This window comes from Triturus cristatus, chromosome 3_1 (assembly GCF_964204655.1).
Source record: "Triturus cristatus chromosome 3_1, aTriCri1.1, whole genome shotgun sequence".
In the NCBI taxonomy this organism is placed as follows: Eukaryota; Metazoa; Chordata; class Amphibia; order Caudata; family Salamandridae; genus Triturus; species Triturus cristatus.
Window position 1 is genome coordinate 999,472,349 of NC_140583.1, and position 17,260 is coordinate 999,489,608.

Sequence of the window (17,260 nt, forward strand, 5' to 3'; positions counted from 1 at the left end):
GGCTTGCGTGGATCCCCCAACTTTTCCTTACCCAGAATCCCCTGCAAACCTCAATTTTTGCTGAAAAAATCACTTTTTTCACACATTTTGGGGTGGGAAAGTAGTGGCATCACCGGGCTCACACAAATTTACCACCGCCCAGCGTTCCCCCAGGTCTCCCGGTAAAAATGGTGCCTCACTTGTGTGGGAGGCCCAAGTACCCGCGGCAGGCAAGGGCCCAAAACGTAGTGAGGCGACATCAAAATGGCCTATGGCAAAACCACCTGGTTTTGCAAGGGGGGTCACTTTGGTTTTTGGCCCGGTGCTCGGCGGCCATCTAGGGAAACCTACCAAGCCCATGCATTTCTGAAAACTAGACACCCGGCGGCTTCCAGGGAGGTATGGCTTGCGTGGATCCCCCAACGTTTCCTTACCCAGAATCCCCTGCAAACCTCAATTTTTGCTGAAAAAAATCACTTTTTTGACACATTTTGGGGTGGGGAAGTAGTGGCATCACCGGGCTCACACAAATTTACCACCACCCAGCGTTCCCCCAGGTCTCCCGGTAAAAATGGTGCCTCACTTGTGTGGGAGGCCCAAGTACCCGCGGCAGGCAAGGGCCCAAAACGTAGTGAGGCGACATCAAAATGGCCTATGGCAAAACCACCTGGTTTTGCAAGGGGGGTCACTTTGGTTTTTGGCCCGGTGCTCAGCGGCCATCTAGGGAAACCTACCGAACCCACGCATTTCTGAAAACTAGACACCCGGCGGCTTCCAGGGAGGTATGGCTTGCGTGGATCCCCCAACGTTTCCTTACCCAGAATCCCCTGCAAACCTCAATTTTTGCTGAAAAAATCACTTTTTTCACACATTTTGGGGTGGGAAAGTAGTGGCATCACTGGGCTCACACAAATTTACCACCACCCAGCATTCCCCCAGATCTCCCGGTAAAAATGGTGCCTCACTTGTGTGGGAGGCCCAAGTACCCGCGGCAGGCAAGGGCCCAAAACGTAGTGAGGCGACATCAAAATGGCCTATGGCAAAACCACCTGGTTTTGCAAGGGGGGTCACTTTGGTTTTTGGCCCGGTGCTCGGCGGCCATCTAGGGAAACCTACCAAACCCACGCATTTCTGAAAACTAGACACCCGGCGGCTTCCAGGGAGGTATGGCTTGCGTGGATCCCCCAACGTTTCCTTACACAGAATCCCCTGCAAACCTCAATTTTTGCTGAAAAAATCACTTTTTTCACACATTTTGGGGTGGGAAAGTAGTGGCATCACCGGTCTCACACAAATTTACCACCGCCCAGTGTTCCCCCAGGTCTCCCGGTAAAAATGGTGCCTCACTTGTGTGGGAGGCCCAAGTACCCGCGGCAGGCAAGGGCCCAAAACGTAGTGAGGCGACATCAAAATGGCCTATGGCAAAACCACCTGGTTTTGCAAGGGGGGTCACTTTGGTTTTTGGCCCGGTGCTCGGCGGCCATCTAGGGAAACCTACCAAACCCACGCATTTCTGAAAACTAGACACCCGGCGGCTTCCAGGGAGGTATGGCTTGCGTGGATCCCCAACGTTTCCTTACCCAGAATCCCCTGCAAACCTCAATTTTTGCTGAAAAAATCACTTTTTTCACACATTTTGGGGTGGGAAAGTAGTGGCATCACCGGGCTCACACAAATTTACCACCACCCAGCGTTCCCCCAGGTCTCCCGGTAAAAATGGTGCCTCACTTGTGTGGGAGGCCCAAGTACCCGCGGCAGGCAAGGGCCCAAAACGTAGTGAGGCGACATCAAAATGGCCTATGGCAAAACCACCTGGTTTTGCAAGGGGGGTCACTTTGGTTTTTGGCCTGGTGCTCGGCGGCCATCTAGGGAAACCTACCAAACCCACGCATTTCTGAAAACTAGACACCCGGCGGCTTCCAGGGAGGTATGGCTTGCGTGGATCCCCCAACGTTTCCTTACACAGAATCCCCTGCAAACCTCAATTTTTGCTGAAAAAATCACTTTTGTCACACATTTTGGGGTGGGAAAGTAGTGGCATCACCGGGCTCACACAAATTTACCACCACCCAGCGTTGCCTATCCCAAATGTCCCATCACTACGTTTTGGGCCCTTGCCTGCCGCGGGTACTTGGGCCTCCCACACAAGTGAGGCACCATTTTTACCGGGAGACCTGGGGGAACGCTGGGTGGTGGTAAATTTGTGTGAGCCCGGTGATGCCACTACTTTCCCACCCCAAAATGTGTGAAAAAAGTGATTTTTTCAGCAAGAATTGAGGTTTGCAGGGGATTCTGGGTAAGGAAACGTTGGGGGATCCACGCAAGCCATACCTCCCTGGAAGCCGCCGGGTGTCTAGTTTTCAGAAATGTGTGGGTTTGGTAGGTTTCCCTAGATGGCCGCCGAGCACTGGGCCAAAAACCAAAGTGACCCCCCTTGCAAAACCAGGTGGTTTTGCCATAGGCCATTTTGATGTCGCCTCACTACGTTTTGGGCCCTTGCCTGCCGCGGGTACTTGGGCCTCCCACACAAGTGAGGCACCATTTTTACCGGGAGACCTGGGGGAACGCTGGGTGGTGGTAAATTTGTGTGAGCCCGGTGATGCCACTACTTTCCCACCCCAAAATGTGTGAAAAAAGTGATTTTTTCAGCAAAAATTTAGGTTTGCAGGGGATTCTGGGTAAGGAAACGTTGGGGGATCCACGCAAGCCATACCTCCCTGGAAGCCGCCGGGTGTCTAGTTTTCAGAAATGCATGGGTTTGGTAGGTTTCCCAAGATGGCCGCCGAGCACCGGGCCAAAAACCAAAGTGACCCCCCTTGCAAAACCAGGTGGTTTTGCCATAGGCCATTTTGATGTCGCCTCACTACGTTTTGGGCCCTTGCCTGCCGCGGGTACTTGGGCCTCCCACACAAGTAAGGCACCATTTTTACCGGGAGACCTGGGGGAACGCTGGGTGGTGGTAAATTTGTGTGAGCCCGGTGATGCCACTACTTTCCCACCCCAAAATGTGTGAAAAAAGTGATTTTTTCAGCAAAAATTGAGGTTTGCAGGGGATTCTGGGTAAGGAAACGTTGGGGGATCCACGCAAGCCATACCTCCCTGGAAGCCGCCGGGTGTCTAGTTTTCAGAAATGCATGGGTTTGGTAGGTTTCCCTAGATGGCCGCCGAGCACCGGGCCAAAAACCAAAGTGACCCCCCTTGCAAAACCAGGTGGTTTTGCGATAAGCCATTTTGATGTCGCCTCACTATGTTTTGGGCCCTTGCCTGCCGCGGGTACTTGGGCCTCCCACACAAGTGATGCCCCATTTTTACCGGGAGACCTGGGGGAACGCTGGGTGGTGGTAAATTTGTGTGAGCCCGGTGATGCCACTACTTTCCCACCCCAAAATGTGTGAAAAAAGTGATTTTTTTCAGCAAAAATTGAGGTTTGCAGGGGATTCTGGGTAAGAAAACGTTGGGGGATCCACGCAAGCCATACTTCCTTGGAAGCCGCCGGGTGTCTAGTTTTTAGAAATGTGTGGGTTTGGTAGGTTTCCCTAGATGGCCGCCGAGCACCGGGCCAAAAACCAAAGTGACCCCCCTTGCAAAACCAGGTTATCTATTGTTCCTACAGCGTGAGAATTTTGGAATAATATTGCAAAGAAAATGTGGCAGACATTTTGAGGTTTGCAGGACATTGGGGATAAAACATTTTTTGGAATTCACAAGAGAGACATCACCATGAACTCCCATGGGTTTTCGACAATATCTACAGTTGGTGGGTTATTCTTGCATGGAAAGTGTACCTTGGCAGAGAAACTAAAGACAAAGATTCCTGCACAACCATCTATTCCTCAAACACACACACATACTGGTTGGATTTGGCACGAGGGCGAGTCATGGTTCAGTGTATTAAATTTTATTAACAAGAGATTTCACAAAAATGAAATGCACTGTCAATAATTAAATTCACAAAAAACCAAACCAATGACTCACAGCTCGTGAGCTGTAAAGCCACGTCAAGGCACCAACCACTTTACAGGCCATTCACACACCTTTCATACGTGATACAAACAAGACCATGCGCACCACCAGGCACAAAAGCAACACATTACAAAATTCACCAAAAAGGGACAAGGTACACCCTGCTTCAGAAAGACAAATATTACTGCACAGCCATCTAATCCGCAAGCACACACACATACTGGTTGGATTTGGCACGAGGGTGAGTGATGGTTCAGTAGATACAATTGTATTAGCAAGTGATTTCACAGAAATGAAATGCACTGGTAATAATTGAAAGGGCGAGAAACTGAACCATTGACTCACAGCTCGTGAGCTGTAAAGCCACGACAAGGCACCAACCTCTTTACAGGCCATTCATACACCTTTCATACGTGTGAGACATACAAAACCATTCACACCGCCAGCCGCGGGCCCATCACATAACAAAACTCACACCAGCACACAGCGCCATTCAAGGGCCCTTCACTTTCACACGCCCACAATCCAGACACAGCAACTACACAGGCTGATGGATTGCGTGGAGTGGCACTCAGCTAGCAGTGTGTGTAGTGACCAGCAGAAATTCACTACTCACACACAGCCAGCAGAGCACCAGTCCACACACACCGCTAGCCAAACACCAGTCCACGCACACCGCTAGCCAAGCGCCAGTCCACGGACACCACCAGCCAAGCACCAGTCCGCACACACCACCAGTCCACGCACACCGCCAGCCAAGTACCAGTCCACGCACACCGCCAGCCAAGCACCATTCCACGCACACCGCCAGCCACGCTCCAGTACACGCACACCACCAGCCAAGCTCCAGTCCACGGACACCACCAGCCAAGCACCAGTCCACACACACCACCAGTCCACGCACACCACCAGCCAAGTACCAGTCCACGCACACCGCCTGCCAAGCACCATTCCACGCACACTGCCAGCCAAGCTCCAGTCCACGCACACCACCAGCCACGCACCAGTCCACGCACACCGCCAGTCCATGCACACCGCCAGCCAAGCACCATTCCATGCACACCACCAACCAAGTGCCAGTCCACACACACCAACAGCCAAGCGCAAGCCTACACACACCGCCATCACATTTAGGATTTTTTTAGAAAAAAATAAAAACACAAACAAATTGCAAATAGATACAAATCTTCTAACAGAAAATCAGCAACTAAATACATTGCACTAACACCAACCTTGAAACAGAATCAAATTATCCAAAGAATACAGACCAGGCAGTTCACTTTACCACTCAAGAATCCTCCCAAAAATTCTTTTGTGTGTGGTACGCTCTAAAACAAGCAGAGAGACACAGTGCAGGATGAGAAGGACAGTCGGGGCAGTACATACGACTCTCCTTCCGCAAACCTTTTCGCCAACAGACTCTACATCTCCTACTGGGAAAATCTTTTGCGGGTCTGGGAGGAATGTGATCTGGAAAGTGGCGTTCTTTCAATCTAGCAACATCCTCCACCAGTCCAACTCTAGGAACACTTGCCTGTTCCACTAAAACAAGGCTGCCTATTACAGACTCCTGAAACTTAGCAAAAGTCATCTTTGACTCAGGGCAAGAATCCTGGAACACAACAAAAGCATTAAACATTGCCAAGTGGAAAAGATGGATAGCCAACTTCTTGTACCAAATGTAAGCCTTACGAAGAGCAGTGTAAGGTTCCAACCTCTGATCTACTCTGTCAACACCACCCATGTGCCTATTATAGTCTAAAATGAACACAGGTTTGCGCGCTTCAGCGACCTGACCCCAAACAGTCACAAGTGCAGTGCTTTCATCATGGATGGTAGTCAGCATGTAGACATCTCTCCTGTCTGTAAACTTCACAGCAAGAAGCTCCTGGCAACGCAACGCACTGCACTGTCCCCACACAAGCTTTTGACAAACAAGTTCTTTCGGGAAACCTTTACGGTTAGAGCGGATTGTGCCACAAGCAAGAGTGTCCACTTTGGCCAATTCCCTGAACAACTGCACACCAGTGCAGAAGTTATCTACATATAAATGGTGGCCTTTGTTAAAAAATCCTCTTCCAAGTTCCCAAACAATTTTCTCAGTCACTCCAAAAGTGGACGGACAACCAGGGAGGTTAAACCTAGATTCCTTACCGGTGTACACCCTGAAATTAGAGACATATCCAGTCCTACTGTCACACAGCATATACAGCTTTATTCCATAGCGTGCCCTCTTACTAGGAATGTATTGCCTAAAAACCAAGCGGCCCTTGAACAACACCAAAGACTCATCCACTGCAATTTCTTTCCCAGGGGCATAAATCTCAGAAAATCAATCAACAAAGTGATCAAGGACAGGCCTAATCTTAAAAAGACGGTCACAGTCAGGGTGATCTCGTGGCAACGCTAAACCATTATCAACAAAATGCATCATCCGAAGCAGAAGCAAATACCTGTCACGACTCATGACTGCTGGAAAAATAGACGTTGCCATCAAGGGACTGCTAGACCAATATGAAGACATTGATGGCTTCCTTAGCAAGCCCATCAAAAAAGTTAAACCCAAGAACTTCTTCATCTCTTCAACATTTGTGGAAGTCCACCGGGTAGCTCTAGAGTGTGGCTTAAGACTGGCACAGTTGTCCCTCAAAAACTGTTCGGCATACAAATTAGTCTGCTCAACAATCTCTGCAAAAAACACATCGTCCATAAACAACTGAAAAAAATTTACCGGCAAAACGTTTTCAGTATTCACTCTAGACCCTGGAACACCAGTAAACTCTGGCAATGCCGGCTGCACCATGCCAGGGGCAACCCAGAGGTCATCACTTTCAAAGGGAAGCCTTGCAGCCCCAGCCTGCAGCCCAGATGCCTCTTGCCGCACTACACCAACGGGAAGCCTTGCAGCCGCAGGCTGCAGCCCAGAAGCCTCTTGCCGCACTACACCAACAGGAAGCCTTGCAGCCCCAGGCTGCAGCCCAGATGCCTCTTGCCGCACTATCGGCACATCAGTCTCCTCCGCTAACACAGGCACTTCATCCGCACTAAGAGTATCTTCATCATCCGATGACTCCATACGGAGAGACAACTCACTGCCAGAATCGTCCCCTGCCTCCTCTCCCTCAGATGCAGAGTCAGTCTCTGAACCAATATCAGAGGAAGACTCAAACAGCAAACCAACAACCTGCTGAGCAGTAATCCTGCGGCTAGCCATTATACTTACTAAGATAGAAGACTGCACAAACAAGTCAACAACAACCAACAATGTGCAAACCAAGTAAGTAAAGAAATGTGTACCTTTATCACAAAGATCAATGTACTCAAAAACTATACAATTCAATTACAAGAGACAGCTGCACTCACCAGAAACCAACTCTGCAGTGACACAGCAAAAACCAACGATATCCAACTAGAAAGAAGAAAAAAAAACAAATTACTCACAAGACAACAAAATACACATCGAGCACCAATGCAAAAAGTTTTTGACACTCAAAAACCAAACATACTGCTATTATTACACCATTTGCAAAAAAAAAAACAGGGAGAGAAATCAAACACATTTACATTGTACAAAAAAAAGTCTCTTACCAAACTAATCAAACAGCAGAACAAAACGGCAAACTGAAAAGAGCAAAAGCCTTCACCTAGAACAAAAAAGTAAAAAAAAAAACATTACAATTGCAATTCACAAAAAATATCACATTAAACATTATAACATGCTATGTCACTACCCAAATGGTCAATCGGGTTGTGTGCCAGGTGGGGCTACTCAGTCCCGGGGCGGGTGAGCCAAATACATATTATAAAAAATTGCACCCTGGAAGTGAGGGGTCTAGTGGGCTTTTCTGCCCCCCTGGGAGCAGAAACGGCAAAAAAATTAAACCGATCTGCCCCCAGAGGGGGCAGAAAAGTCTTCAAAAAAAATTGGGGGCCCAGGAAGCGACCCTTGCCCAAGGGGTCGCTTCCTACAATAACAAACAGATCCCTGGTGTCTAGTGGGCTTTTCTGCCCCCCCTGGGAGCGGATACGGCAAAAAAATTAAACCGATCTGCCCCCACAGGGGGCAGAAAAGTCTTCAAATGAATTAGGGGGCCCAGGAAGCGACCCTTGCCCAAGGGGTCGCTTCCTACAATGATAATAAGATCCCTGGTGTCTAGTGGGCTTGTCTGACCCCCCTGGGAGCAGAAACGGCGAAAAAATAAAACCGATCTGCCCCAAGAGGGGGCAGAAAAGTCTTCAAAAAAATTAGGGGCCCAAGGAAGCGACCCTTGCCCAAGGGGTCGCTTCCTACAATTATAATTAGATCCCTGGTGTCTAGTGGGCTTTTCTGCCCCCCCCTGGGAGCAGAAACGGCGAAAAAATAACACCGATCTGCCCCCAGAGGGGGCAGAAAAGTCTTCAAAAACATTAGGGGCCCAAGGAAGCGACCCTTGCCCAAGGGGTCGCTTCCTACAATAATATTTATATCCCTGGTGTCCAGTGGGCTTTTCTGCCCCCCCTGGGAGCAGAAACGGCGAAAAAATATACCGATCTGCCCCCAGAGGGGGCAGAAAAGACTTCCAATTATTATGGGGGCAAAGGAAGCGACCCTTGCCCAAGGGGTCGCTCCCCAAATACGGAAACACACATCCCTGGTGTCTAGTGGGGCATCCCTGCTCCACGATCGCGACGCTGTGCGCGATCGTGGAGCAAGAATGCCCTGTATTGAGACATCAGGAGAGAGGAAATACTCTTTCCTCTCCCCCGATGCCTCAATACTTTGAAAATCCCCCCCGCGGCCCCACCGGAGCACAAAACTCACCGTCTCCTCCCTGGGACGCCTGGAAACAAATGGCTTCCAGGCATCCCAGCGCTTCCTGATGATGCCGGCGCGCGCTGTGCGCGCTGACGTCATGGGGAAGCGTGGGGGGGCTCGGGGGTGGCAGCGGAAGATCTTCCGCTGCCACCCCCCTCTGTGGGAGCACGATCGATGCCCCAGGGGGGGAGCGCCAGCGCTTCCCCCGGGGGCTGTGCTCATGACGGAGCGGTTCCGTCATGAGCACAGCCCAACCGATGCTCATGACGGAACCGTTCCGTCATGAGCATCGAAGGGGTTAAAGTAAGTATATTCAACATATACGTTTAGTAAAATGACAAGGTCTTGGCTAACTCCAGACCTAAATAATGGTTTAAATGTATGTTGTGCACTTGCTTGCGGTTGAGAGTGTGTTTAAATGCGAGAGAGCATGACTATGTGTGAGTATGTGTAGGAGTGTGTGTAAGAGAAAGTGAGTGAGTGTCAGTGACAGGTAATGAGTGATAATGTGTGAGATTGAGTGTCAGAAAGCATGAGTGAGTCCAGAGTGAGTGACACTGAGTGGGAGTAATAGAGACTGCAAATGAGTAAATGAGAATTAATGAGTATGAAGGAGTGTTAAAGACTGTGAAAATCAATGTGAGTGAGAATGAGAGGGGTTGCCAGTGAGTGAATGAGGACAAATAGTTAGTGCAAGTGAGTGTCAGTGAGAAAGTTGCATGAGCCGGAGTAAGAGTGAATTTGAATGAGAGCTATTGTGAATAAATAAGAATGGGTGAGTCAGAGGGAGCAACAATAAATGAGAATGAGTGGGAATTAAGGAGTACAACTGAGTGCAAGTGTAAGCAATAATTATTAAATAAGTGTAGGTTAGTGAAAATGAATGAGTGATGGTGAATGACAGCGAATGAGTGTGAGTGATAAAGTGGTATCTTCTTGTGAATTTGCCATGTGCCCTGGAATAGTGAAGGTAACTCTTGTTTTATGGAGGCACCCATTGCAAAATGCTGGTGCTGGCAATCCTTAGTATGACAGGTACCTGTGAGAAAATACTGACAAATTGGAGGTAATTATTGGGATAATGGTAAAATGCTGGTACTGTCATAATAGAAGTAATTATTGGCATAAAGGACACCGTAGAAAAATGCTGGCGCTCGCATACTTGAAGATATTCCTGGTTGGGGCACCCATGGCAAAATGCTGCCACTAACAAAATAGAGGTACTTATTGTCATGAGGGAGGACAATCGTAGCATATGAGAGTGGATCAACTATGAAAAATACTGGCCCTGACAAACTGAGGCAATTTGTGTCATTAGGGTCACTCATGGTATATGTACAGCATTAATTGGCAAAATTCTGGAACTAGTACATTGAATGAAATTTTGTCCTAAGGGGGCATCCATGGCAAAATGCTGGCTCTGGTACAATTGAGCTCATTTTTATGTATGTGATCAACTCCTAGAGTGTGTAATATTTAGGAAATGTGTCCCTTCATGCCCTATGGCTTCTGAACAAATTTATGTTAAAGTTGTGCTTCAAAATTAAAATTTCTTGTGGGGCTGGACACCCCAAACCCTCTTAGAAGAGGTCTGGCTCATTTAATTGCTAGAGTTCAGGGCTAATATCACGCCCTAGGCATTTAAAAGATGATATCAGCACTCTATTGTAAATGGTATCTAAAGCACACATCTGGATGTGTAGTGTTGTTATATTAATCATGCAGTTATAACAGAACTTCAACAAAGTCATGTATTGTGGTGCCATCAGGGTTAAGGTCATTTAACATAACCTCCTGGGAAAATCCATGGTCAAAGGTCCTATGAAGTCCCTTTCTGTGATGTCATTAAGGTCAAAAGGCATCTGATGTCATTTATGCTACTCCTGCCATTTTGGTGAATCGACATTTTACGTCCTGCTTCGTGTGCTGGATTGTGCCAGATACTGTCCTCAAGTTATATGTCAAATTTCTGCTTGGGGCAAACCTGGCCTGCTCTGGCGCCACAAGTAACGGCACCAGCGGGGCAAGCCGGTTCACCAGAAACTTGCCATAGATCTTAGTATCAACATTGAGGAGAGACAGCGGGCGATACAAGGCGCACTCAGTTGGCGACTTGTCGGGCTTCAGGATCGCCACGATGAGAGTTTCCCTCATCGAGGGTGGCATCTGGCCGCTGGCTCCCATTTCCTCAAGTAGCGTGCTTAAGTGTGGAATAAGTATGTCTCCAAACTCCTTATAAAAGTCCGTTCACCCCTGGAGCGTTACCTGATTTCATCCCCGACAGAGCAGCGTTTATTTCCTCTGCATCCAGAGGGCGCATGAGGAATTCCCGGTGGGCATTTGTCAGCCATGGAAGCTTGATATACGCCAGATAGTCCAGCACCTCAGCATCAAGGCTCCCCACTCTAGTGGCATAAAGGGTTGAATAATATTGCTTGAACCTGTTAGCTATACACATGCCATAATTATCATCTTTCTGCTTCTCACTGTTCACTTAGAAAACGGAGCAAAAGAAGGTAAAGCTACCTTTCATTTTCATTTTTTTAAGTCCAGTTTTAATTAACCTTCTTGACATACCTTTCTTCTTGGCTGCTGGCAGCAGGCCTTGTGACATCAAAACTCAACTATAATTTGTTATCACACTTGAGCATCCTACTTAATTTCTTAATTATAGGCGACTAGCGACATCACAAGATACTTGTAAGAAGGAAGTTGTAGACAGGCTTTTAAAAATGAATTGCAGTCCCACACTTATTTTAAATCATCTCTTAAGTCAGCATAAGAAGATATGACAAGATAATACTAGACTTGCTTAATTCCCCATAAACCATGCAACTAAGCACACAAGAATAACACTATGGGTGGGCGTAACTTGTGCAATTTGGTGTAGCGTAATCAGTCAGAATTACCCAGGAATTCTGTGAAATTATGCGGAAATATGCAAGAAGTGTGCTTGGTGCTATTTCTTAGCATAAGAAATAGCTCTAACTGCAACAGAACATAAATAGCGAGTGCGATCAGCCTCTCACACTCACTAAGGGCCTGCTTATGAGTTTGGCAGGCGGGTTACTCCACCACAAACATGACGGATATCCTGTCCGCCATATTAGGAATTCCATTATGTTCCATTGAATATAATGGCACTTGTAATACGGTGGATGGGATATCCGTCACATTTGCTATGGAGTAACCCGTCGGACAAACTCATAATCAGGCCCTAAATGTACACTTGGGGTAGAATTTCCCTCAAAATGCTCCAGACATTTAGTTCTATTTTCTTAGCGAAAAATTCATTCTCACTGCCAAAACTGACACAAGGATACTTTTTTGCGCTAAGAAGCAGTGGGATTACTGACAGAATATCGACGGACAGAATATCCAGCTACAGGAATATCGAGTTTACAATTTCGATGGACAGAATATCGACAGCCTATCTCTACAATGATAAGTACAAAAATATCGAAACCAAAATATTGCTGTTTAAAATATCGTTGTTTAAAATATCTTTTTTTTAATGTCTTAAAAATAATGAAAAAAATATTAAATAATAACTACAATTAATAAAAACATATTTAGAATTATTTAAGAATGTTAACAACTGATAAATAAATGTAAACATTTAACATACATATTTGTTTTTATATATAGACTTAATAATACTAATAAATAATTATTTATTTAATTATAAAATGTTAGAAACATAGGAAAAGTTATAAATACATATATATATATATATAAACATACATAAACCTGTAATATAAACATAAAAATAAAATATATATATGATACATGAAAATATTAAAATGAATATTTATTTAAAAAATATTTTACACTACATTACCTATAAAAGTAGGGAAATGTTGGATAGCGTAGGGGATACAATTACTATTCCCACTCCAGTGAGTGCAGCAGTAGGGAAAGTGTTGGATAGCGGGTGGGCATAAATTACTATTCCCACTCCACCAAGTGTAACAGTAGAGAAAGTGTTGGATAGCGGAGAGGAATAATTTACTATTCCCACTCCAGTGAGTGCAACAGTAGGAAAAGTGTAGGCTAGCAGGTGGGTTAAAATTACTATTCCCACTCCAATGATTGTAACAGTAGGAAAAGTGTTGGATAGCGGGGTGTTACATTTACTATTCCCACTCCAGTGAGTGCAACAGTAGGGAAAGAGTTGGATAGCGGGTAGATAAAAATTACTATTCCAACTCCAGTAAGTGCAACAGTGGGGAAAGTGTTGGATAGCGGGTATGTCAAAAATACTATTCCCACTCCAGTGAGTGCAACAGTAGGGAAAGTGTTGGATAGCGGGCAGATAAAAATTACTATTCCAACTCCAGTGAGTGCAACAGTGGGGAAAGTGTTGGATAGCGGGTATGTCAAAAATACTATTCCCACTCCAGTGAGTGCAACAGTAGGGGAAGTGTTGGATAGCGGGTATGTAGGAATTACTATTCCCACTCCAGCGAGTGCAACAGTAGGGAAAATGTTGGATAGCGGGTATGTACAAATTACTATTCCCACTCCAGCGAGAGCAACAGTAGGGAAAGTGTTGGATAGCAGGTGGGTAAAAATTACTATTCTGACTCCAGTGAGTGCAACAGTAGGGGAAGTGTTGGATAGCAGGTGGGTAAAAATTACTATTCCCACTCCAGCGAGTGCAACAGTAAGGAAAGTGTTAGATAGCGTGTGGGTAAAAATTACTATTCCCACTCCAGTGAGTGCAACAGTAGGTAAAGTGTTGGATAGCGGGTGGGTAAAAATTAATATTCCCACTCCAGCGAGTGCAACAGTAGGGAAAGGGTTGGATAGCGGGTGGGAATAATTTACTATTCCCACTCCACCAAGTGTAACAGCAGGGAAAGTGTTGGATAGCGGAGGGGAAAAATTTAGGCGCCGATCACGATCCTGTAAAAACCGGGTACGAACCGTCGGACGGAGCATATTCTCCGTCCGACGCGTACCCGGTCGTAACAATATACAAACATGGAATTACGATTCGCACGGAAACACCATTTCCGTACGAATCGTACAAAACCCTGACCGACCAAAATAAACATACAAATGCGATCCGGGAAAGCGCCGACGTGACGTCGGGACGCACGCAGCCTGCCATTCACGAACCAGGAATTACGATTCGCACCGACGTCATCCCGCACGGACAATATTTTCCGGCTGCCAAAAACTGCCGGGAAATCAGGACGACACGAACAAGGAGGACGTGTACGCGATGGACAGACATGGACCCGAACCTACGTGTCATCCCGGCCCTCATAGCAGTCGACCTCCTCTACAGGTTCGGACGCAGACGCCGCAGAAGGTCAGAACAACTAAGGGAGGGGGGAAAGGGGGGGGCAGGACCAGGGGCAGGCCACAAAACCACCACCAAAGTCACACAGCACACATGCCCTGGACATACCTGACCCCAGGCCCTGGTCACTACGAGGGGGTGGGGGCGTGTCCAGCAAAGCCAGCGTCCGCCACAACGGAAGTGCCTGACGACGCGAACCTTTAAACAAGAAAAGGGGTTTACCCGTTTTAACCCTCTGGCACCTGGGTAAATGTACAACATGTAAAAAATATATGTAGTGCCTTGGGATGGATATGGACTTAGTTACATGTAGAAATAGTTTAGTTATTTCTATCAAAATACTTCATTTTAATCGAAAGAATCTGTATATATTTTTTTAAAATCAATCCAGAATCCAATGAGCCACCACCCCCAAAAAAAACAATTTATAAACAAATGTATAGCGAAATAAAATGTATTTGTATGGTTTTTGTAGTGAGTTTCTCTTCACATTCTTTCAAAACATATATACATCTTAGTCTCTTGATCTCTCTTGTTAACAATATGCAATGATCTCCTTGCCCTACTAATCACACAGGATGTGTTGCAATAGTTTAAATCACATTCCTTAAATGAAAATCACTCTATTAAAGCAACATAATGGAATATTTTTTCACAAATACATTATTAAATGTTCTTTTTATCTGTTTCATCACAGTTAAATTTCATTTGAGTGTCTCCAAAATAAATGTCGACGCGTTTCAGCCCATACAGTTTTAGGCCTCTTCAGGACTAGGGCAGTCAATTGCGTAAATTCTCAATTCCACCTATAAACCAAATATACTATTTAGTGTGTATATACACGTACAACTAATAATATTTACAACTATATACATATAAACACATACTTAGGCCAAACGAAGTGAATTAACACCAGTACATTGTTGTAGTACTTTTTCTTCACTGGAGTAACGTATTGTGAGAGATTAGTAGAAGCATGCCACCGACTGTGAATCTTTAAAACCAAAATAACAACAGTGCCACAGTTAATGTGTAATGTGTCCAAAAACGGAGAAAAAGTATACCAATACTTCCTTTAAGTAACCTACTTCATTAAACCAATTCTTTCAAAATATTTATAGTCAATGTACAAACATTTACCTCAAACTCGGTCTGTCTATTATCTATCCCAAAGTTTTGATCTTAAAGGGGGACGGCTCGCACGTGTTAGTGCTTAGTCAGAGCGGTTATGTCTCTATTTCTTCCAGACATGTTCTTCTGAAAATAACGGAACACTTTGCCTTAATATATAAGCATACCAATCTATGAGTGATTACGAAAGATTATGTAGTGAACTAATCTAAAATGTACCTACTCAATCTTAATTAGAAATGAGCGTCTCTAGGACCCGGCCGTTATTGACTCACGCCGTCAGGACAGACTGAAACGACAAATAAATCAAATATACTAATTTAACTGGGAAAAGATATCCAAGTACTGGGTGTCACATAGTTATAAATCCACAAAGGGTCCTCAAAATAAATAATAGTACCTGGTATAACAGCAAAATACGGTCTTCGTGTTTCTCTACATAGGACCCAAATGCTCCGTTCTCAACTAAACCGCTCGCGTTGCTGAACTCGCGCGTGAAATTAATTATCCAATCTGCAGAACGCGTATCCGTGTGAGTACGTAACCAGTGACATCGCTTAAAAGAAGGACTATAGTGATACAATCGATGTTGAGGAAAGACTCGCATCGAAAAAAAGACTTATATCAAAAAATCATAATGAGGCAAACTACATAAAAGTAGAAGGTAAATAAACAATTCTTTAAAATTGTTCTACTCAAATGGACCTAATCACAATATTCTTATTTAAATGTATCGATTCCCTAGTCAATTCCCTAGTCAACCAATGATGTCTGGGCTGACTAAATGTGGCTGTAACGAAAATAAAGGCGGGGATATAAAGACGAGTGTCAAATAGTCATACCTTATAACCCCAAATAAAACAAAACGTGAGAATACATCACTCCTTACAATCTTATTAACCATAACAATATATGACAATGAAGAATTATGTACTGAAACATTTCAGATAAGGGCCATGTATCTTCCAGAGAAAGATATACATTTGATTGGAAAACAGATCATAGTAATAATGCCCAAATTTCATCTTTATCGTTGAGACCCATTGTGGCCGTATGATACTTTTCGATTAGTCTAGCTTCTAATCTATTTAATTTAATTTGTAGCTCATCTTTTCCTACATTGCCTATTACACAAAGCACAGACCACTTTAAATCATTTTCCGTGTGTTTAAAGGTTTGGTAATGATGCACTAATGGCGCTCCTTGAACATTACATTTGATCCTCGATTTATGTTGTAGGATTCGCTTTTTAAGAATTTGTGTCGTTTGGCCTATGTAGTATTTATCACATGGGCAATTGATGCAATATATCGCATTCTTGGTGTTACAATTTGAAAAAACTCTTTGGTGATGTATTTGTCCATTAATGTTTACTTGTTTTGAATTCTCTGTTAGATTACATGCTAAACAGTTTTGGCAACGGAAATGGCCTATTATTGGTGGTAAGCTGAGTAAGTTTCTTAAATCTTTTTTGGCAGTCTCCGTATGTCTAGCTGCTCTCACCAGCTGCTGTCTGATATTTTTTCCTTTTTTGAATGCGAATAGTGGTTTGTCAATTCCTAAATGTTCAATCAGCTTCCAATTGTTTTGAATGATTTTTTTGACTTTATTCGCTTTAGGGTCAAATGTGAGAACACATGTCAAAGGAATCTTCTCATCTTTTTGTCTAGGGGTCAACAAGGTGTCCCTTGGTGTAAACCAAGCTCTTTTAAGAGCACCTTTTACCAATTTCTTAGGGTACCCTCGTGTGATTAATTTGTCTTTAAGTTTCTCAGCATTGGTAAAGTAGTCTTCTTTGTTAGTACAATTCCTGCGTACGCGAAGAAATTGCCCATAAGGTAAATTTTCTTTCAACGTGCGGGGATGACTACTGGTGAAATGAAGAAGAGTGTTGCGATCTGTAACTTTGGTATATAGACTCACACTCAACTGATCGTTATCTTGTTGTACCCACACATCTAGGAAATTGATCTTTTCCCGATCTTTAGCCATAGTGAATTTGAACTCGACAGTTCTGGAATTAAGCCAGTTATAAAAGTCTGTCAGATGTATTTCTTCACCATTCCAGATCATGAATATGT